The sequence below is a fragment of the Aquarana catesbeiana genome, linkage group LG06 (genome assembly GCF_042186555.1).
Source record: "Aquarana catesbeiana isolate 2022-GZ linkage group LG06, ASM4218655v1, whole genome shotgun sequence".
In the NCBI taxonomy this organism is placed as follows: domain Eukaryota; kingdom Metazoa; phylum Chordata; class Amphibia; order Anura; family Ranidae; genus Aquarana; species Aquarana catesbeiana.
In genome coordinates, this window is record NC_133329.1 from 325,458,468 (window position 1) to 325,482,465 (window position 23,998).

At 41.1% G+C, this 23,998-nt stretch overlaps 1 protein-coding gene across 5 annotated transcripts in view; it reads left to right on the forward strand.

Moving 5' to 3' along the window:
- Positions 1 to 23,998, forward strand: part of ZNF385B (zinc finger protein 385B) — an 849,407-nt gene that overhangs the window by 560,174 nt on the left and 265,235 nt on the right. Inside the window, exon 1 of one of the 5 annotated variants that reach the window (XM_073633756.1) lies at positions 7,345 to 7,741. The exons of the other annotated variants lie outside the window; for them this stretch is intronic. The gene's annotated coding sequence lies outside the window, so the exon portion shown is untranslated. Of the gene's footprint in view, positions 1 to 7,344; positions 7,742 to 23,998 lie in introns of those variants that run through there. 5 annotated transcript variants of the gene reach the window in all.

The window sequence follows — 23,998 nt, forward strand, 5'->3', positions numbered from 1 at the left end:
GGGGTAGCCCCCCCAAAGCACCTTGTCCCCATGTTGATGGGGACAAGGGCCTTATCCCCACAACCCTTGCCCGGTGGTTGTGTCTGCGGGCGGGGGCTTTTAACAAGGGGACCCCCAGATCCCGCCCCTTCTTGTTTGAAATGGTAACGGGTACATTGTAAAAAAAAGTGTCAAAATGTTAAAAAAAAACAAGACACACCTTTTGACAAGTCCTTTATTAAAAAATAAAAAAATAAAAATGTCCCACGAAGTCCATTCATCTTCTTCTATGGCTCTGCTGATGGACCAAAAAATTAAATAAAAAAAGATCCGCCTCCATGGGAGGCACCCGCTTTATGACGCTTCAGCGCGGATGACAGTTCCTTTATAAGTGAGGGCAGTGGCACACGGTGACGTACCCGGGTGACCTCGCCTCCCTCTGATGCATGTAGACTTCTCAATGGCTTCCCCGTGGCATCAGAGGGGGTGGGGCCACCCGGGTACATAAACTGATCCCATGACGTTTTTTTCAATGACTTTTATCTGTATTGCTGGGGCCCGACAATTCATTATAGCCGAGAGTACTTTTAAATGACTTTTTTTCCTTTAGAAATGTCATTTTGTGCAGGGAATGTTCTAAACATGGAAAAAATGCGCCACTTTACAGGCATACTATAGACACCCCCCAGGTTCGAAATTTAAAGGAATATTTCACTTTCATTGTTTCACTTTAAGCATTATTAACCACTTCAGCCCCGGAAGGATTTACCCCCTTCCTGACCAGAGCACTTTTTACAATTTGGCACTGCGTCGCTTTAACTGCTAATTGCGCGGTCATGCAATGCTGTAACCAAACGAAATTTGCGTCCTTTTCTTCCCACAAATAGAGCTTTCTTTTGATGGTATTTGATCACCTCTGCCGTTTTTATTTTTTGCGCTATACACGGAAAAAGACCGAAAATTTTGAAAAAAAATGATATTTTCTACTTTTTGTTCTAAAAAAAATCCAATAAACTCAATTTTAGTCATACATTTAGGCCAAAATGTATTTGGCCACATGTCTTTGGTAAAAAAAATGTCAATAAGTGTATATTTATTGGTTTGCGCAAAAGTTATAGCGCCTACAAACTAGGGTACATTTTCTGGAATTTACACAGTCTTTAATTTATGACTGCCTATGTCATTTCTTGAGGTGCTAAAATGACAGGGCAGTACAAAACCCCCACAAATGACCCCATTTTGGAAAGTAGACACCCCAAGGAAATTGCTGAGAGGCATGTTGAGCCCATTGAATATTCATTTTTTTTGTCCCAAGTGATTGAATAATGAAAAAAAAAAAAAAAAAAAAACAAAATTACAAAAAGTTGTCACTAAATGATATATTGCTCACACAGGCCATGGGCATATGTGGAATTGCACCCCAAAATACATTTAGCTGCTTCTCCTGAGTATGGGGATACCACATGTGTGGGACTTTTTGGGAGCCTAGCCGCATACGGGGCCCCGAAAACCAATCACTGCCTTCAGGATTTCTAAGGGCGTACATTTTTGATTTTACTCCTCACTACCTATCACAGTTTTGAAGGCCATAAAATGCCCAGATGGCACAAACCCCCCCCAAATGACCCCATTTTGGAAAGTAGACACCCCAAGCTATTTGCTGAGAGGCATGTTGAGTCCATGGAATATTTTATATTTTGACACAAGTTGCGGGAAAGTGACAATTTATTTTTTTTTTTTTTTTTTTTTTGCACAAAGTTGTCACTAAATGATATAATGCTCACACAGGTCATGGGCATATGTGGAATTGCACCCCAAAATACATTTAGCTGCTTCTCCTGAGTATGGGGATACCACATGTGTGGGACTTTTTGGGAGCCTAGCCGCGTACGGGACCCCGAAAACCAATCACCGCCTTCAGGATTTCTAAGGGTGTACATTTTTGATTTCACTCTTCACTGCCTATCACAGTTTCGGAGGCCATGGAATGCCCAGGTGGCACAAAACCCCCCCAAATGACCCCATTTTGGAAAGTAGACACCCCAAGCTATTTGCTGAGAGGCATGGTGAGTATTTTGCAGCTCTCATTTGTTTTTGAAAATGAAGAAAGACAAAAAAAAAAATTTTTTTTTTCTTTTTTTAATTTTCAAAACTTTGTGACAAAAAGTGAGGTCTGCAAAATACTCACTATACCTCTCAGCAAATAGCTTGGGGTGTCTACTTTCCAAAATGGGGTCATTTGGGGGGGGGTTTGTGCCACCTGGGCATTCCATGGCCTCCGAGACTGTGATAGGCAGTGAAGAGTGAAATCAAAAATTTACGCCCTTAGAAAGCCTGAAGGCGGTGCTTGGTTTTCGGGGTCCCATACGTGGCTAGGCTCCCAAAAAGTCTCACACATGTGGTATCCCCGTACTCAGGAGAAGCAACAGAATGTATTTTGGGGTGTAATTTCACATATTCCCATGGCATGTTTGAGCAATATATCATTTAGTGACAACTTTGTGCAAAAAAAAAAAAAAATAATAATAATTTGTCTCTTTCCCGCAACTTGTGTCACAATATAAAATATTCCATGGACTCGACATGCCTCTCAGCAAATAGCTTGGGGTGTCTACTTTCCAAAATGGGGTCATTTGGGGGGGTTTGAACTGTCCTGGCATTTTATGCACAACATTTAGAAGCTTATGTCACACATCACCCACTCTTCTAACCACTTGAAGACAAAGCCCTTTCTGACACTTTTTGATTACATGAAAAAATTATTTTTTTTTGCAAGAAAATTACTTTGAACCCCCACACATTATATATTTTTTTAAAGCAAATGCCCTACAGATTAAAATGGTGGGTGTTTAATTTTTTTTTTTCACACAGTATTTGCGCAGCGATTTTTCAAACGCATTTTTTGGGGAAAAAACACACTTTTTTACATTTTAATGCACTAAAACACACTATATTGCCCAAATGTTTGATGAAATAAAAAAGATGATCTTAGGCCGAGTACATGGATACCAAACATGACATGCTTTACAACTGTGCACAAACGTGCAGTGACAACAAAATAAATACATTTTTAAAAGCCTTTAAAAGCCTTTACAGGTTACCACTTTAGATTTACAGAGGAGGTCTACTGCTAAAATTACTGCCCTCGATCTGACCGTCGCGGTGATACCTCACATGCATGGTGCAATTGCTGTTTACATTTGACGCCAGACCGACGCTTGCGTTCGCCTTAGCGCGAGAGCAGGGGGGACAGGGGTGCTTTTTTTTTTTTTTTTTTTTTTTCTTTATTATTTTTTTGCTTTTTTATCTTATTTTAAAACTGTTCCTTTCATTTTTTTTTTTTTTTTATCATTTTTATTGTTATCTCAGGGAATGTAAATATCCCCTATGATAGCAATAGGTAGTGACAGGTACTCTTTTTTGAAAAAATTGGGGTCTATTAGACCCTAGATTTCTCCTCTGCCCTCAAAGCATCTGACCACACCAAGATCGGTGTGATAAAATGCTTCCCCAATTTCCCAATGGCGCTATTTACATCCGGCGAAATCTAAGTCATAAAATGCTCGTAGCTTCCGGTTTCTTAGGCCATAGAGATGTTTGGAGCCACTCTGGTCTCTGATCAGGTCTATGGTCAGCTGGCTGAATCACCGGCTGCATTCTCAGGTTCCCTGTTGAGACAGGAGAGCCAGAGAAAAACACGGAAGACGGTGGGGGGGGGGGGGGGGGCATTCTCTCCCACTGCTTGTAAAAGCAGTCTAGAGGCTAATTAGCCGCTAGGATTGCTTCTACATGAAAGCCGACCGCTGGCTGAAAAGAATGATACCAAGATGATACCTAAACCTGCAAGCATCATTCTGGTATAACCACTCAAAGTCGTGAATGCTGTACTCAGACAAAAATATGGTTAACAATAAAGCACAGTAAACGGTAAAGTATAAAAAATTGCAGACCTGAAAAGCAAACATGATAAAACATAATAACAATAAAACATTGCAGAATAGAATACAGTAAAAAAGAGCAGAACAATAGAGAGAATAGAGAGAGAGAGAATAGAGAGAGAACAATAAAACGACAACTATTATTTTTTATTTTATATTTTTGTTTGTGTTTTTTTTTTTTTTTTTTTCACTTTTTTTGTAACTGTAACTTTTATAACTGTAACCGGTTCCAGGTTCGGGTCTCTCAAAATGCGATGGCATCTTGGGAGACCCTGTGAAAGTGTGTCCTAGTCTGTGCAATGCTGTACCCTACGCTAATACTCAGCTAGTGAATGGTAGCGTTCAAAACATTCACCAATGCAAAGACCAGGATTGTCAGGACAGGAGGGACAATAATAGCGGGTGTCATGCCTATATCCGCGCTTGCTGCAGACACAACATCTTTTTTGGGGGGGTTCGCTGGGTAGGGGTACTCGGGAGGACATAAAAATGCCTCTCATGCAGCCGACTGCATTTGGTTGGGGATGTGAATGGGGGAAGTACGGGCGCTGCAGAAGCGGTGGGTTCCCAATTAGGATTGGCGAATGCAGCAGGAAGGGCATTATGGGCACGACGGGCCTGTGTTTGTCTTTTTGGTGGCAGCGGGACACTACTTGTGCTTGCCACCTCACCAGCTTGAACTGCACTTATGGGACTCGCCACGTCACCAAGTGTTACTGCAGTGCTGGTTTGACTACGACCGGGGTGTACTAGGCCGCTGGCGCTTGCCAGTTCACCAAAACGCTACCAAAAAAACTGTTAACGATCGCAGGGATCAGGCCTGACTCTGCGAACGCTGCAGTTATGCATTTAGTGTTTTGTAAGTGACAGTGATCGATCGATACTGCACTTGGGTGGGCTGGGCTGGGCCGGGCGGAGGGGCAAAACGCAGGTGCTAGCAGGTATCTGGGCTGATCCCGCTAACACTGCGTTTTTGGGAACCCTAAACTGCTGGGGACGCCAGTATAGATCTGATCGGATCAGATATTGATCAGTTCAGATACTATACCACTAAGGGAGGTGTACAGTGCGTGCGTGGGTGTTAGCGCTACTGGCACTAACCTGACGCTGCCTGGGGCTGGTGCTTGCCAGTTCACCAAAACGCTACAAAAAAAACTGTTAGCGATCGCAGGGATCAGGCCTGACTCTGCGAACGCTGCAGTTATTCGTTTAGTGTTTTGTAAGTGACAGTGATCGATCGATACTGCACTTGGGTGGGCTGGGCTGGGCCGGGCGGAGGGGTAAAACGCAGTTGCTAGCAGGTATCTGGGCTGATCCCGCTAACACTGCGTTTGTGGGAACCCTAAACTGCTGGGGACGCTAGTATAGATCTGATCGGATCAGATATTGATGCGTTCAGATACTATACCACTAAGGGAGGTGTACGGTGCGTGGGTGTTAGCGGTACTGGCACTAACCTGACGCTGCCTGGGGCTGGTGCTTGCCATTTCACCAAAATGCTACCAAAAAAACTGTTAGCGATCGCAGGGATCAGGCCTGACTCAGCGAACGCTGCAGTTATGCGTTTAGTGTTTTGTAAGTGACAGTGATCGATCGATACTGCACTTGGGTGGGCTGGGCCGAGCTGGGCGGAGGGGCAAAACGCAGGTGCTAGCAGGTATCTGGGCTGATCCCGCTAACACTGTGTTTTTGGGAACCCTAAACTGCTGGGGACGCCAGTATAGATCTGATCGGATCAGATATTGATGCGATCAGATACTATACCACTAAGGGAGGCGTATGCTGCGTGCGTGGGTGTTAGCGGTACTGGCGCTAATCTGACCCTGCCTGGGGCGACGCATATCACCGCCGGGCGATCAGGGGGCTAAATCTTTATTCGGTAATAAACGGCGGGTTCCCTGACACTATAAAAAATAAACAAACTAACCAGCGTCACCCGTAACGGTTATACAGTGATCAGTGGTGAAAGGGTTAACTAGGGGGCAATCAAGGGGTTAAAACATTTATTAGGTAGTATATGGGGGTCCCTGTCGCTATAAAACTCTGACGGCGAACCTAAATATTTACGTCCCTAACTAGCATCACCAGCGACACTAATACAGCGATCAGAAAAATGATCGCTTAGCGACACTGGTGACAGGGGGTGATCAAGGGGTTAAAACTTTATTAGGGGGGGTTAGGGGGGTACCCTAGACCTACAGGGGGCCTAACACTCACTGCCCTGACACTGTAACTGTCACAAACTGACACCAATACAGTAATCAGAAAAAAAAAAAAAAAAAAAAAAAAAACTGCTGGTGTCAGTTTGTGACAGGGGGGGGGGGTGATTGGGGGGGGATCGGGGGGCGATCGGGGGGGGGATCGGGGTGTTTAGTGTGCCTGGCATGTTCTACTGTGTGTGTAGTGTTGGTGCACTTACATTGCAGTCTTCTCTCCTCGGCCCGGAACGGAAAATACCGAGCCGAGGAGAGATGACATCATTTCCTCTGCCTCTGTGTACAATACAGAGGCAGGGAAATGATCCCATTGGCTGAGAGCGATCGCGAGGGGGGGGCCACGAATGGATGGCCTCCCCCTCACCTCCGATCGCCGGGGGAGATTTGCCGACCGCCGCAGGCACCGGGGGGGGGTCCGATCGGACCCCCCACCCGCGGGCAGGCAAGGACGTACATATACGTCCTTTTGCCTGCCCGTGCCGCTCTGTCGACGTATATAGTCGTGCGGCGGTCGGCAAGTGGTTAAAATCACTGCTCCCGAAAAACGGCCGTTTTTAAACATTTGTTTTGCATTGATACATGTCCCTGGGGCAGGACCCAGGTCCCCAAACACTTTTTATGACAATAACTTGCATATTAACCCTAAAAATTAGCACTTTCGATCTTTCATGTTCGCGACCCATAGGCTTTAACGGTGTTCGCGCGTTCAAACAAATTTTTTGCCTGTTCGCATGTTCTGCTGCGAACCGAACCGGGGGGGGGGTTGGGCGGTTGTTCAGCTCATCCCTACCCCTGCTCCAGGGTATTCAAAGGATATTGGAGAAACTGTCCACATTTTGACATCTCCAATTCTTTTAAATTACCCTCTCAATATGTAAATAAAGATCTAAAATAACTCTTTAGGCACTTGGAGTATCTTCAACTTTTGCACCAGGGCCCACATTCTTCAAGCTACGCCTCTGCCCCCAATGTGTACACATTGGTGTCTTTGACACAAGAAAGGACCAAGTCTGGGATCCATTATCAAAACTGAAGTAAGATTGCCTCTCTGCTTCTATTACATTTCTATTTAAAGCACATACCGTATAACCAGCCACTGTTTTGTTCCTATTCATTCTTCTTTAAAAAAAAAAAAAATCGGAAATAGTAACTGATAAAGCTGATTCTATTGAGAATCTAGTTAATATTTCATCTGGCTTAACCTTTTCTCTAGGAAAAACAAAGTGCAAAGGTTTATGTATCGTACAGAACACAGAATGTTTGACTAGCTAATGCTGTTTCTGGTTAGATGTCAAACTTTGTAGGTGATATTTTACGTCTTAGTTATATTTTGTATTATACAATTGCTATAAATGTAAGTACTGAAGACATTGAAATATAATACCACTGCAAATGCAGCATTGAATATTATGGGTGAAACATGGATTTTTGAGATGCGGCAACCAATGAAAAGAAAGGGAAGGAGGACTCCTATCTGTGTGCCAGCCCTCCGTGTGTCTGCGAGGACATTGTGACCAAGATAGGAGGAAACATTAAGACAAACTTTCACAAAACGTGATTTTCACTTAGAGACTAGTCTTCTATGCTGACTCCATTCCAAAAACTCAGGTACATGATAAATAATAATTTGCAATTGTGATTTATTATTTATACTTATATGTGAGCTCCATATATTATAGCTGTAATGGTAACTATTAACTGTTTTTTAATTAAAAAATGTAATAAAAAAATAATGGTAATATAAATAACAATGCCATTAAACATTCTGAGACAGAAGAGTTTTCATGGTTATCATTTAGGAACAGATACTGTATAAATGTATCATCTTTAATGAGTAGACTATATGTGTCACTTGATAAAATGTAATACATATTTATTAAGAGACCCTAAGACCCCATACACACTATTAGATTTTCTGCAGATTTTTGTCTTCAGATTTACCCAAACCATATAATATGAGGTCAAACCTTAAGAGTTTCAACTTGTATGCAATCAGGCAGGCCCTTGCACTACATGGTTTTGGTAAATCTGAAGACAAAAACCTGCAGATAATCTAATAGTGTGTATGGGGTCTAAGGGGTTGATTTACTAACGGCAAATAGACTGTGCAATTGCACTCTTCAATAGCAGTTGCTCTAGAGCTTAGTAAATGAGTAGAAGTTCTGCTGACTTCTATCATCCAATCACGTGCAAGCAAAAATGCTGCTTTTTTATTTTCCTTGCACATAATTGGGTATTCTTTGCAAAGTGAAGCTTTACCTCCTTTACTAAGCTCTGGAGCAACTGCACTTGCAGAGCGCAACTGCACTTTGAAAAGTGCACAGCCTATTTGCCTTTAGTAAATCAACCCCTATGTCTCTTTAAATTATAACACATAATGTTGCAAAAGTGACTAGCTTCTGTATTTACCAATGACTGTTTTATTTTATTTTTTAAGCACCATTTAGATGAAAACATAATGGGGTTCATTTACTAAAACTAGAGAGTGCAACATCTGATGTTCATGGTAGCCAATCAGCTTCTAACTTCAATTAAGCTTTGCCAATAAAACCTGCAAGCTGATTGGTTTCTATGCAGGACTGCATCCAGTTTTGTACACTCCAGTTTTAGTAAATCAACCCCAATGTCTCACACATTTTAGGGCATGTAGCAGGAAATAAAACCTATCCCCACACAAGGGCAACAAGCTAGACAACATGGTGGATTTGCTAAAGGCAAATAGATTGTGCACTTTGCAAGTGCAGTTGCACTGATTTTCTTAGTAAATGTGGTAAAACTTCACTTTGTAAAAAATGATGCAAGGAAAATAAAAAACACAGCATTTTTACTTGCACATGATTGGATAATGGAAATCAGCAGAACTTTATCACATTTACCGAGCTCTGGGGAAAATGAATGCAACTGCACATGCAAAATGCACAATCTATTTGGCTTTAATAAATCCACCCCAATATATTATACATGTTGCACAATGTATTACGCACAGTGACACATTTGCTCACTCCCCACACACACACCAAACAAGTAAAGACTTACCATTGACTGTGGCAAACTGGTCTGACGTTTACACCCTACTGTCTGTCTGTCCTACTGCAATTCTGCTTGTTCCTCCAAGATGGGGAAATATCAGTGTGATAGAAAGTATAACATAAATATGGGTGCATTCAATTACCAGTGCAGTAAGCTAAGTGCAAAATGCAGTAACCTACAGCAACTAGAAACCTACAGCAATTAGCAATGACAGATGCCAGATTAGTACAAGATTGATTCCACTTGGACATTGCACATTGCTGCTTGCACTATTTCATCATATAAGTCCAATACTCTCCTGTACAACATTATTTCACTTTGTAATGTACAGAGCGTGTTGACATTTACTCAGGAGTGTGCCATTACTATAGGCTGTCAGAAAGCAAGACCAAGCTTGCAGCTTTTATTTCTGTTACCAAGACAAGAGGAGATCATTAGAGAGGTGTGATATATTTCATTTGTAGTGTCTGGACAACCTCTTGAGTGACATGTAACCTGTTTGTCTTCTATAAGTGGTGCATTGAGGTTCTGGTGTATTTAGAAGTGGCCTAGTCATTTGTTGGTGCATTAGTGAGATATATGTTGAACCTCTCTAGATTATGTGGGACTACAAGTACAGTACAATTTTTATTGCAATTATACAACATACCATAGGAAAAAGTGAATGCATAACTTTGCATGCATATACCTCCCAACATCTTGAGATGGGAATGAGGGACACCTACTAGCAAATGTATGTAGGCATAAGACACGCCCCCTTAAAGGAGAATTTACCAACAAAAAAAGGTTAATTAAATCCACAAGTGCTTTTTTTTACCACTACTATTTCTTTATATTGGCTTTTAAAATTTACAAATGCAGCAATTTAGAAATTGGATGAAATGTTTAGCACTGGGGAACACTATCTGAAAGATAAAAAGTGCATTTTATATACAACTATATAGAGCAGAACAAAATGAGGAACAAATGCGGAGGAAAGAGGGACAGAGGGACTTTGCTCCAAATCAGGGACAGTCCCTCGAAATCAGGGACAGTTGGGAGCTATGCATACAGGAGTAACAAATAAAACAGAATGTCACTAATTGTTAAAGCAGTTGTTTTTAGTGTAGTATTGGAGTTGTACAGTTGAGGGTTAGGAAGTAGGGATACTGATCCTAAAATTTGTATGGTGGTGGTTCTCAGGGGTCAGTAGGGTAAGGCTGAAAGAGCAGGGGAGGAACCTAAAGAATGACTGGGGGTATTTACCAGAAAATTAGACAGAGAAGCAGATATGCCCTTTATAGTGTAGTGTATATATATATATATATATATATATATATATATATATATATATATATATAAAATGATTGACTACAATAAAGTTGTGTTTAACTAGAAGTAAGGAACATAGTTACTTACATTCTGTGAGTATGTGGTAACTCTGCAGGGTAAGACATGCAGGAGCAAGTGGAGAATACCCCTGTCTCCATGCAGGGTGGAGTTAGACGTTCTTGATGCCTTGGGGGTCCCAGTTCTAGGTCCTCAAAAGGGCCTGGTAATATATTTGTTGTTTTAGAGAAAGTCAAAAAGCCCATTAGTGAGGTGCCAGTTAGAATGTGTATTAAAATTGTGGTGTGTCCAGAGATGGATCGGAGTCATCATATTTGACAAACAAAGTTATTTTATTTCGGCAAAATTATCATATAAGAGAACCACCACATCCTATCTAGAGGTCGACCGATATATCGGCCGGCCGATATATTGGCCGATATTTGGTGTTTTTTACTTAATCGGCATCGGCCGATTGTGCTGATAAAAAAGGCCGATATCAGCGGACTTGCAAATGACTTCTGTAATAGAAGTCAATACAAGTTGCCTGAAAACTTCTCTGAAGAGACTTCTCCCCTCCTCTGGGCAGCCTGCCAAATCTGATAAAAAGAACCTGAAGAGATACAATGTTTACACTTATGAATGGACTGAGCTCCCTGTGTAGAAGCTCTCAGTTTAACCATTTAAAGACTAAATCTTTTCTGACACTTGTTGCTTACAAGTAAAAATCCTGTATTTTCTGCTAGAAAATCACTTAGAACCCCCAAACATTATATATATTTTTTTAGCAGAGACCCTAGGGAATAAAATAGCGGTTGTTGTAATATTTTATGTCACACGGTATTTGCGAAGCGGTCTTTCAAACGCAATATTTTTTGAAAAAATACACTAATACATTTTTTTTAAAAACTAAGCAGTAAAGTTAGCCCATTTTTTTTCATCCAAAAGTTTTGATTACCTGTTTTTGTGTATTTAATATTTAAGATATAGTTTTTTTTTATTTTTTTTTATCTAAATTCTACATACAAGTGAACTGATTGGAGGTTTGTTTTGTTTAATAAATGTTTAAATGTAAAAAATGTTCTGTATCACTTAAGGTTGCTTTCACACTGGAGCAGGCATGCGTTGACGGTAAAACGCTGCTAGTTTTAGCGGCGATTTACCATCATTTTAGCGGCACTATTCGGCTGCTAGCAGGGCGCTTATAACCCAGCTAGCAGCCGAGGAAGGGGTTAAATGCGCCCCTAAAGTGCCGCTGCCAAAACACTTTGCAGGCGCTTCAGCAGCGGTGCGCATTCATTTCAATGGGCAGGAGTGGTTGAGGAGCGGTATACACCGCTCCAAAGATGCCACTTGCAGGACTTTTTTTTAACATCCTGCCAGCGCATCGCCTCAGTGTGACAGCACTCGGGCGTTCACACTGAGACTGCAGGCACTTTACAGGCGCTATTTTTAGCCCAAAAGCGCCTGAAAAACGCCCCAGTGTGAAAGGGGTCTAACTGTTAGATTTTATGAGATGAAGAGAAAAAACAAAACAAAATCGGCCTAATATATCGGCCCAAAAAAATCGGCATCACATATCGGCCATCGGCCACCGCGATTTCTAAATATCGGCATCGGCCAGAGAAAAACCCATATCGGTCGACCTCTAATACTATCATCATAAACCAAAAAAAGAAGAGAACACTACAGACTTTACTGGTACACATGAGATGACACTTACAAGTTTTGAAAATGTATTACATTATTATTCTTCTTTTAAAATTGTAATAAAAGAAAGATGTTTAAGCAGGGTTCAACATTAATCTCTCACAATTTTCAATTACGCTATCAATCACATAACTTATATTGTTTTTAGATCATTGTGGATCAAATAACAATATACGTTATGTGATATATTGCACATATATTGTGCATATATTGTAATTGCTTGATTGAAAATTGTGAGAGATTAATGTTGAACCATGGTTTAACAATCTCTCACAATTTTCAATCAAGCAATTACAACATAGGCACAAGATATGCGCAATATATCATATAACTTATATTGTTTTTAGATCCACAAGGATCTAAAAACAATATAAGTTATGTGATCTGTGCATATACTGCGATAGCTTAATTGAAAATTGTGAGAGATTAATGTTGAACCCTGCTTAAACATCTTTCTTTTATTACAATTTTAAAAGAGGAATAATAATGTAATACATTTTCAAAACTTCTAAGTGTCATCTCATGTGTACCAGTAAAGTCCGTAGTGCTTTCCTATTTTTTTAATCTATTTCATCAAAGATACACCGTGTGACTCGAACTTGCCACTTCCTCAGTTGAAAGGTGATAAGCAGATGTTCTACACCTTCAGGTTCCTGGCTTCACTGCCATGTGTCTGTGTATACCACTTTTCATTACTTGAGTAAACTGTTGCAGAAAATTTAGAAATAGCTGCTCACTTTTGGAGTCTCTCTCTCTAATTGGCATTCCATATAAAGCTGAGAAGGGAAAGGGGATGTGCCCCTTCTGTATTCATTCAGCCATTTGTTTATTCTGAATTAAGCAGAACATCGGGGGGGGGACATAAAACTGTATCTGTACGACAGAGGGGCAAAGCAACTTTTGCTAGGCTGTCGGTTAGTGAATTCAAGGCACCCCGGTGCAAGGATTGGCATACATATCTGCCAAAGCCCAAGCTCAGTATGTTATGTACAGTATGCATTTATTTCCCCTTAGAGAACATCCTTATCAAGAAGATAATTCCAATGTAGCCACTGAGTGTGCTGAATGTCACTTTATCTCCATTAAAAACTTGTTGGAGTTCAGGCACATGTAACAAACTTGCAGTTTGAGGTTAAAACATAAATTGTAATTAATCCTAAAACCAGGATACAGTCTGCAAAATGAATATTGGACGGTGTACCAACCCATCCCAGTTTATTGAAAAGTTCATTAGAGGTCTAACACATTCATCTGCAAGTGTATTTTGCAACATGTAGTTCTAAACAGAAAACCACATTGTAATTAGATAAGTGAATAAATATTGTCTTACATTAACATGTGGTATAATTTTATACATGTTAATGATATTTTAATGTTTCTGTGTATAGTTTATTATATATACAGTATGTACATCCTTGTTTGCTTATTACATAGGCAGGCTTTGCTTCCTGCCCTAAAGGCTAAGTTCACCTTTTCGAGCAGAATTTCACTTTTCATAACAAATAAAAGCCAGCCCAGCCAAACCAATGTGCTTATATCTTAAAGACCCTGGATGTCTCCCCTGTGCTCCACTGACTGTAATGGAATGCAGATCGCACTGCATTACATTGTTTGCCAAAACAATGCCAAGGGATCAAATGGCCCGCCAATGTCCAGTGTTCTGCACTAGAGTAATCTGCCCCATGGCAAACCTTTTCATGTTGGTAAGGAGTGGGGGGTGGTGCTGAGGGGGCAGTAACGCATTTCAGAGGTTCGTTCCTCCTTTGTCAAAAACAGGGGGTTTTTTTTGACAAAGGAGGAACGAACCTCTGAACGAGGCAGATTACTCTAGTGTAGAACAGAGGACATTGGCGGGTCTTTTGACAACTGTCAAGTTCAGATCTTTCCTGAGCCAGCTTTGAGATATAGGAATTGCCAATCCACACTGACAGCTGTGTGGTCTCTCATCTCCTGTACTGACAATACACACTGACAGCCCTGCGGTGCTTTTATCCAGTACCCATGCTGATTGCCAAGATTTTACCATGTAAGCGTACTAGTTTTCTTGTTAAATAAATTGTTTTAATTTTACTAATGAGGATCCCATGCTGCTTTGTTTGTCGTTATATTGTTTCCTGGGTATGCTTGCTGGGGACACCGAGAGACAGACCCGGAAGTGACGTCAAACACATTGCTTTCCGTGTTAGCAACAAGGAGGGGAGGAGAGCGGATGTGCGTCCCTCTGCTCTACCCTGTGGCACCTGCTATGTCAGTCCTGGGCCGGCAGATGGGCAAGTGGAGCCTGGGATACATGGGGGGGCGCACCCGCACGGTGGGGGGCACCATTACCAGGGTTATGTGGAAGCAATCAGGCGGTAACGCAGCTACCCGTATGCTTCCATCTGACAGGAGTCTGCTTGTCAGCTTCGTATGATGTACAGACCTGGCAGTGAAAGTGTTAATGCATAACTGTACTCTCATAAAAATTCATATTTACCTAAAAAGAACCTCACGCTGGTGGCTACATTACAGTGACTTAGTGGATGGTGGGTGAAATCACAAAGGTCAGTGAAGGGCATAGCATATGACCATTGGTGTGCGCAGACTATTGCATTAGGGTGTACACACCAAAGCTCTAACACACATGTGTGTCTTTGTGTATATATATATCTATATATATATATAGATAAATATATACACATAGACAGACACACATTTATAAATGTAAACAAACATTTTATAATGTATTCAAATGTGGCCAGTGTCAGTAGGGCAGTGGATGGTGTCAGTTGGACAGTGACAGTAGTTTTTTTTTTTTTTACAATATTTTTAATTAACAGTTTTAGGAGCCCCTCTGGGGGCTTAGTGTCTCACTTTTGCGACAGAGAAAGGCACTGAGGACAAAGATTCCCCAGCCCCTTTCTCTGCAGCATCAGTTGCACTGGACAGTGTATAAATGGGAAATGCTCTGTACTGAGCAGCTTACTATACTTCAGTTATGAACACAGTGAGTGACCTATACCAATCACTCACTGTGCTCATTCAGAAAAGGAAGCAGCCGGTAAATGACACGGACTCGGGCAGCAGGAGGAATCTAAGCTGCACAGGGGTGATTAGGATGTGCCCAGGCATATGACACAACAAGATTTTTCAACTGCTGTAGCTATTGAACTAAGAGCAGTTAGGGCTTTCAGCCCACCAGAGTGGTAGATATTAAGAGTTTTTTTTTTTTTACATTCTTTAGACATTTTTTTACATACAACATTTTAAGCACAAGTTTAAAAACCCATTAGCTGTGGCCCATAAGCTGACAGCTCCCACTGGTATTTGCAGACACCTGCAGATAATTGGGCCTGGACGCAGATTGTCTGAAAATAGTAGATTAAAATAACATTTAGAGTTCTTCTTTAAAGCCTGTACACATCTGCTAACGTGGAACATGATAGATTTCCTCCTCATTAATAAACAGAAGAGAGTTTGACAATTCAGAAGATAAATGAGAAACAGAGTGACAAAAAAAGAAGAATGTGGGGAATGATTTACTGTGTGTTTCTGTTCTTCCCACAGCACAAAGAAAACAAGTAGCTGAGTCATGCTTCATAAATTATATGGCAAAATCATAAAGGGCGATATTTTCAAATTGAGTTTCATATAATATTGCCATAAGCGTACATGAAAGTTTTATAGATTGGCTTATTTGGAAGCCATATGCTATCTTTTTTACTTGCCTTCAAAAATTAAAAGTGTTAATGAATAGATAAACATCTGCTTGTTGTCTTATTGAACTGGATGTCACACTCTGTTCGCTGCATTGTAAGTGTTCAGGGTTGTGTAGAGAAGTTTCTAGTCCTAGAAGTTTAAAGTGATACTAAACAAAGAAGTGTTAATTACCATAATTCATTCACATAAATTACTGTAAAAATAGAAAGTGCAGCGCTGGACATATGATATAAAATTATGTGAACAGTGATAAATCAATTGATCAAATAACAAACCACAGTGAATAACTTCCAATCACTGATAACAAATCAACAACAATTAAGTGCTCAAGTATTACAAGAAAATATGTATTAAAATTAAAATTAATAAATTCATTTGATCAAAGTGAAAGTGAAATAAAGTCCAAAATTGTGATATGTTTGGTATTCAATACGAGGCCCGGGGTCAGTATTCCACCGCTAGTGCTGCCCACCACCTGATGATAAAGTAATGGAGGCTTAACAGAAAGCCTGCGACCGCCTTACTCAGGGGGGTCAAAACAGGCTTAGTAGAAAGATGTAGACCACCAAGGGTATGCTCCGGAAGGCACTGCTGAGAAGAAACACCAACCTCCTTCATGGACAACACGTTAGCAACAACTTGAAATGCTTCACAAGGTGCAGTCCCAGGATCGCTTCACATAGAGCAGTTAGTAGGCTTCCACGAATCCAGCAAAGATGAACCATAAGTGCCAAAAGAAAAAAAGAGACTCCACTGGTGTAGAAAATCTTTGGCTGATTTATGTAAATTTAAAAGCAAAAAACATTAAGTTCATAACACGGATGATGCAAGAAAAAACACCACCTCCGTTTAAACTGAGAACGCGTATGCGCATGTGGTAACCCCGAGCCACACTCAGGATCGCAACGCAGGATCCAGGAAGAGGTTACTTACCTTGTCCCCTGGATCCTGCGATGTCCTCCCCGCTGTGTGCGCAAGCCATCCTCCGCTCGATCTATCACAGAGCCGAGCTCCGTGTCGCGACGCATGGGGACAGAGAACGGCGCCAAATTCAAAAAGTAAAAAACACAATACATATACAGTACACTGTAATCTTACAGATTATATTACTGTATCAATTTATTTCACCTCCCTTTTGTCCCTAGTGGTTTGTCCAGTGCCCTCCATGCAGTTTTATATTATAAATACTGTTCTTTCTGCCTGGAAACTGGAAATTGTCCGTAGCAACCAAAAAGTGTCCCTTTACGTCAAAAGTGGTTTTAAAATAGCTAGAAAACAGCGATAATAAATTAGAATCACTCGCAGAATTGAGTGATAGTGATATGTGGGGAGATCCGTCATCAAACACTGAAAAGTAATGACAGCGACAATTCTGCAACTGAGCAAATTTCAGTGTTTTTGATTTGATTACATTATTGAATAATTTTTTATTATTATTATATTATTATTTGTTATAATTATTTATAGTTATTTATTATATTATAATTTATGATTTCGTGTTTCAAACTTTATCATACCCGGGATGTCTACTAGACTCTGGTTTGGACAGATTTAGGTGAGTTATTCCTAAGAATTACAGGCCTACAATATAAAACACCAAATTTCCATGCAAAATAATTGTACCGCTTTTAGCATAAAAAAACTGACATAATCATACCGCCAGGGAGGTTAAAGAGGCCGCAAATTAAACAGGAGATTCTCGCTGTATGTAATCTGACTGCGCTCGTCCCACCCCCCTCCCTGTCTCCTCCAAGGCAGCAGTAATCTGAGGTGAGGCTGTAGATGGGCATTGATCAGGCTGCATTGATTGCAATGGGGAGGCTGCATATGGGCATTGATCAAGCTGAAATGATGGGCAATTGTGAGGCTGCAGATGGGCATTGTTTAAGCTGCATTGATGGGCAATGGTGAGGCTGCATTGATAGGCACTAACCCTTATTTTGCTTCAAAGTTCTTTATTTAAAATTTAAGTTTTTTTCCTGAAACATCCCTCCTAAAATAAAGGTGCGTGTTATATGCAGATAAATACAGTATATGTAAATCATGCTACTGTACTTTGTTTTTTGTTTTTCTTTAAATCCTAAGTACCTTCTTCCTGCAACGCTGTTGTGTGGTCACACAGTCTTTCTGCCTTCTTTGGCATCTGCAGGCAAAGATCCTTAGGAGGGGCTTCTATTAGGCCCCTTTCACACGGGCGCTCTGATCAGGTCCACCTGTCCGTTTTTCAGGCGGACCCGATTGGACGCTCCATTCACCTCTATGGAGCGGCGGATGTCAGCGGTGACATGTCCACTGACATCCACCATTATCTGATCCCATCCTGTCCGTGGAGTCCAGACGGATGGTGACCCTATTTTCCATCCTTCTGGAGGATGGGATCGGATAAAAATGGACAGGCCCATAGAGGAGAGCGGGGCTCTGACAGGTCCGACTCCACTCACTGTGCATCCGCCAGCTCAGCGGGGATCAGCGGATCAATCTCTGCTGTGCAAGCGAAGCCCGTATAATGGACAAGCCCATGTGAAAGGACCCTTACTTTGCTGTTGTATGCTTTCTACAATATGGGTCTGTGTCTGGGTGAAGTGCCAGTGCCAGTCACATGGCAAAAAAAAAAAAAAAACTGTTTCAATTCACGATAAGTTATAACTGTTTTACAGATCCCTATAAATCTTTACTGAACAGTGCATTTTTGTGCATTATGTCATGTGAAGGCAGAGTCATAGATGATTGACACTAGCTTTCACTTTATTCAGACAGCATCTGCAAATAGAGAGGGTGAATCTCCATAATAGGGGCACAGACAGCAATAAAGACCTACTGGTGTTCTAATCTCTCTCCTTTCTATTCAAACCTAAAAAAAAAATTTTGCTATCAGTTACACTTTAGGGCTGGGTTCACACTTGCTGCGGCCGCTAGGCACAGCAGGGGGTCTGGTGTGTTCCTGTTCTCCGATTTCAGGTGCGAATCTGGTCCATATTTTTGCCTGAATTTGGGCCTAAAATGGAGCCAAAGATGCACAGGAACCTTTTCCAAAGTGCTCTGCTGCCGCCCCGGAGCTGCGTGAACCAGCTCCATTGACAGCTGGTCAAGCCCACATCCAATTCGCATTAGTGTGAACCCAGCCTAAATGCTCGCTTAGTTCTAGAGGGCCACACAAAGGACCCCCTGACGCTGTCCTTTAGAGAAGAGTTTCTCAGTGTCAACACATTCAATGCAGAGCTATGGGCTCTGCATTGGGCTTGATGAAGTCAAAGGACCTGGGGCTACCGGAGCATAGAGGAGAAAAGGCTGCAAGGCCCAGTCTTACAGCCTGGAGGGAGCCTGTGGGAGTGGGGGGATCAGGTGAGTAAAACTGCTTTTTTTGGGGTATTCTAGACCTAGATTTAACCCTTGCAGTGCAGAGATTGCCCCACTTCAAGGGAGCATTTTACCTATCCTTGGAGTTTAGCTTTAAATAAATCTGTGTTTTGCCTATTCAAGGCAAAGCAACAAGTTCACTTTATTTCCCAGCCCCTCCCCTGTCTTTTCTTCTTTACCTTGCTACACCCTATAAATTGGGAATTAAGAGAAATTGCCAAGTACTTCTCAGTATGGTCATCATGTGATTTTCTTCTCTTTTCTCATGTCATAACACTAGTGTTTGGTAATTGGTCCAACATGTTCACATGGGGGTGGGAAAACATCACCATGTAAGCTCCAACTCAGATCAAGCTTGTACAGAACATTGGGGGTTATTTACTAAAGGCAAATCCACTTTGCGCTACAAGTACACCTGGAAGTGCAGTCGATGTAGATCTGAGTGGGACATGCAAGGAAAATAAAAAACAGCATTTTTGCTTGCACATGATTTGATGATAAATTCAGCAGAGCTTCCCCTCATTTCAGAGCTTCCCCTCAGATCTACAGTGATCTAGAGCGACTGCACTTCCAAGTGCACTTGCAGTGCACTTTCAAATGCACTTGCAGTGCACTTGTAGTACAGAGTGGATTTGCCTTTAGTAAATCAACCCCATTATCTGTTTGCTCCCAGTGGTGAAAGAATCTTGTTATAAATCTGTTGCTTTGCCTTGCATGGACAAAATGATAGGTTCACTTTAAAGGACCTCCCTTCTATTGAGGTTTTTAAGAAGAGTTTCTCAAGCTCCCTGTTAGAATGCCCGGTTTCTTTATGAAGAATGTAGCAGGATGAATAGGACAGTGCATTGCTTTTCAGTATAATAAAACTTGTTTGAAAATAGTTTATAACACCCAAAACGCGAATTTTGCAAAACTGAAAGCATAATGCGGGCCAATTTTCAGGCAATTTCAATAGCCTTTTTAAATGTAAAAACAATCAGATTTACTGGAAACTATTGGTGGTATTGATTACAAACAAGGACAATTAGAAACGCCCTCTGACCAGCCATGGTGTGTTGGCAACCCATTCAAAAGACTAAGTGCCATAAATGCAATGCGCAATAATGTGGGATATAACATGCTTTCATCAATGTACCATAACAATGTACCGTAACTCAGCAGAAATGCATACCTACCAACTTTTTGAGATGGGAATGAGGGACACCTATCAGAAAAGTATGCAGGCAAAGGACACACCCCCTGCCACGCCCCCCCAAAGGAGAATTGTACAAAAACAAAACAAAATAGGTTAAACCCATAGGTGCTTTTTTACCACTACTATTACTTTATGTTGGCTTTTGGAATTTACAAATGTAGCAATTTAGAAATCAGATGAAAGGTTTAGCGCTGGAAAACACTTTTTGATAGATAAAAAGTGCATTTTATATACCTCTATATAGATCAGACCAAAATGAGGGACATTGCTCCAAATCAGGGACAGTCCCTCGAAATCAGAGACAGTTGGGAGCTATGAGAAATGTCAAGGGGCTCTTAGGTTTCATTTACACTTTCCTACATTTACCGCAGCTGCGGGAAAATGCAAATTGCAACAAAATCGCGGCACGTTTTTGCCACGGTTTTACTGCCTCATTTGTTTTCCCGCGGCCCGCAGTCATAACGTTCCTATCCTGAACACAATTCTTCCACATTCAGGAAAGGGATGTTGAAGCCCACCTAAACGTTGAGCGACACAGTGGTGTAGTGGGTAGCACTCTTGCCTAGCAGTAAAAAGGGTCGCTGGTTTGAATCCCAATCACAACACCACCTGCCTGGAGTTTGCATGTTCTCCCTGTGCCTGCGTGGGTTTCCTCCGGGTACTCCGGTTTCCTCCCACACTCCAAAGACATGTTGGTAGATAAGTTGGCTTCTGTCTAAATTGGCCCCCAGTATATGAATGTGAGTTAGGGACCTTAGATTGTAAGCTCCTTGAGGGTAGGGACTGAGGTGAATGTACAATGTATATGTAAAGCGCTGCGTAAATTGACGGCGCTATATAAGTAACTGAAAAATAATAATAATAATAACGCAGCAGCTCCTAAACTCTGCTAAAAGCCTATGGGGTTGATTTACTAAAGGCAAATATACTGTGCACTGCAAGTGCACTTTAAGTGTAGTTTCTCTAGATCTGAGGGGAAATTCTGAAATGAAGGGAAGCTCTGCTGGTTTATATCATCCAATCATGTACAAACAAAAATGCTGTTTTTTTTTTATTTTCCTTGCATGTGATTGAGTATTCTTTGCAAAGTGAAGTTGCTCTTGCAGTGCACAGTATATTTGCCTATAGTAAATCAACCCCACAGTGTACATTGGAGGTTATTGACGAAAGGCAAATCCACTTTGCACTGCAAGTGCACCTGAAATTGCACTGAAAGTGCACTTGGAAGTGCAGTCGCTCTAAATCTAAAGGGGTAGATCTGAAATGAAGGGAAGCTCTGCTGATTTTATCATCCAATCATGTACAAGCTAAAATGCTGTTTTTTATTTTCCTTGCATGTCCCCCTCGGATCTACAGCGACTTTACTTCCAAGTGCACTTGCAGTGCAAAGTGGATTTTCCGTTAGTAAATAACCCCCTCTGACACATTGGGGTTGATTTACTAAAGGCAAATGCAAGTGCAGCTGCTCCAGAGCTTAGTAAATGAGGTAAAGCTTCATATACCCAATCACGTGCATGAAAAAAAATGTGCATTTTTGCTTGCACATGATTGAATGATGAAAGTCAGCAGAGCTCTCCCTCATTTACCAAGCTCAAGAACAGATGCACTTGCAAAAGTGCTAAGTCTATTTGCCTTTAGTAAATCAGGCTTTTATGAAATTGAGTTTAGAAGCTTGGACCAAAAAACGCCAAAATCTCCTTAACTCAAGTTTATATGCTGCTAGTGTACATGAAGGGAGATTACATGTTCTCTGTGTGAAATACTTATTTTCATAGGCCACAATGTCATTTTGCATCCATTCTTTTATCTCACTGGATATTAGTGACAGGTGCTGTGGTTAGCAATGTTCCCATTTAAAGCAAAGTGCTTGTATTAAAGCAATAATATTTTTAGTGATATCAATAAAATGTAGTAGATGGAAGCAAACCTAAAGTGTATGTCAAGGCAAAAAAAGTATGCAATACACCTCTACAGTACATACACATTCCCTGTGTTTTATCCATGTAAAGACCCTGCAAGCACATTTTGGCTGCAATAAACTTTTTTAAACATCAGGTAAACTAAGTGGATCTTCCTTATCATGCTTGCATTGTTCCTGAATAACATTAGCAGCGCACTGATGGAGTTTACGTGTTTCCTAGAGATGCTCGTAAATGTCTGTACTTTAGCTTCTGATGATTCTTGAAAAACGAAAATGTAGTGCCTTCTTTGTCTGTTCATGTAAGATAAATGTGGTTTACTTTACGTGAATGTTGTACACACAGAATCAGAAGGATATATTACTTGGATCAGTGATATAGTCGAGGATGTATTATCTCTGTGGCCATTGAATCCATATATTTCCATATATTTGCCAGTGAAGTACATGGTGTCTGACAGCTTCTTCCACTGTGTTGGTTTGTTTTTATTACAGGCTTGCTTGTTTCAGCCCTTTTCAGGAAATATAAATGTTGTCACGCAGTCCATGTCTCTTAGGATATTTATGATGCCGTGTCTGCATATAATCATATAATGTTGCTAAATTTCATATAATATATATATATATATATATATTACATTACCTAAAGTATTGGGACACCTGCCTTTACACGCACATGAACTTTAATGGCAGGCATCCCAGTCTTCATCCGTAGGGTTCAATATTGAGTTGGCCCACCCTTTGCAGCTATAACAGCTTCAACTTTTCTGAGAAGGCTGTCCACAAGGTTTTGGAGTGTGTCCATGGGAATGTTTGACCATTCTTCCAGAAGTGCATTTGTTTAGTTAGACTGATGTTGAACAAGAAGGCCTGGCTTGTAGTTTACGCTCTAATTCATCCCAAAGGTGTTCTATCCAGTTGAAGTGCAGGCCAGTCAAGTTCCTCCACCCCAAACTCGCTCATCCGTGTCCCTATGGATCTGGCTTTTTGCACTGGTGCGCAGTAATGTTGGAACAGGAAGGGGCCATCCCTAAGCTGTTCCCACAATGTTGGGAGCATGAAATTGTCCAAAATGTCTTGTTATGCTGACGCCTTAAGAGTTCCCTTCACTGGAATTAAGGGGTCAAGCCCAACCCCTGAAAATCAACCCCACACCATAATCCCCCCTCCGCCAAATGATTTGGACCAGTGCACTAAGATCCATAAAGACATGAATGAGCAAGTTTGGGGTGGAGGAACTTGACTGGCCTGGTCCTAACCTCAACCGCATAGAACACCTTTAGGATGAATTAGAGCTGAGACTGCAAGACAGGCCTTCTCGTCCAACATCAGTACTTGACCTCACAAATGTGATTCTGGAGGAATGGTCAAACATTCCCATAGATACACTCCTAAACCTTGTGGACAGCTTTCCCAGAAGAGTTGAAGCTGTTATAGCTGCGAAGGGTGGGTCAACTCAATATTGAACCTTACGGACTAAGACTGGGATGCCATTAGAGTTCAAGTGCATGTAAAGACAGGTGTCCTAATACTTTTGGTAATATAGTGTATATATATATATATATATATATATATATATATATATATATATATATATAATAAAACTAATGTGTTTAAAAATATTTCTTTACTGCAAATATATCCATTC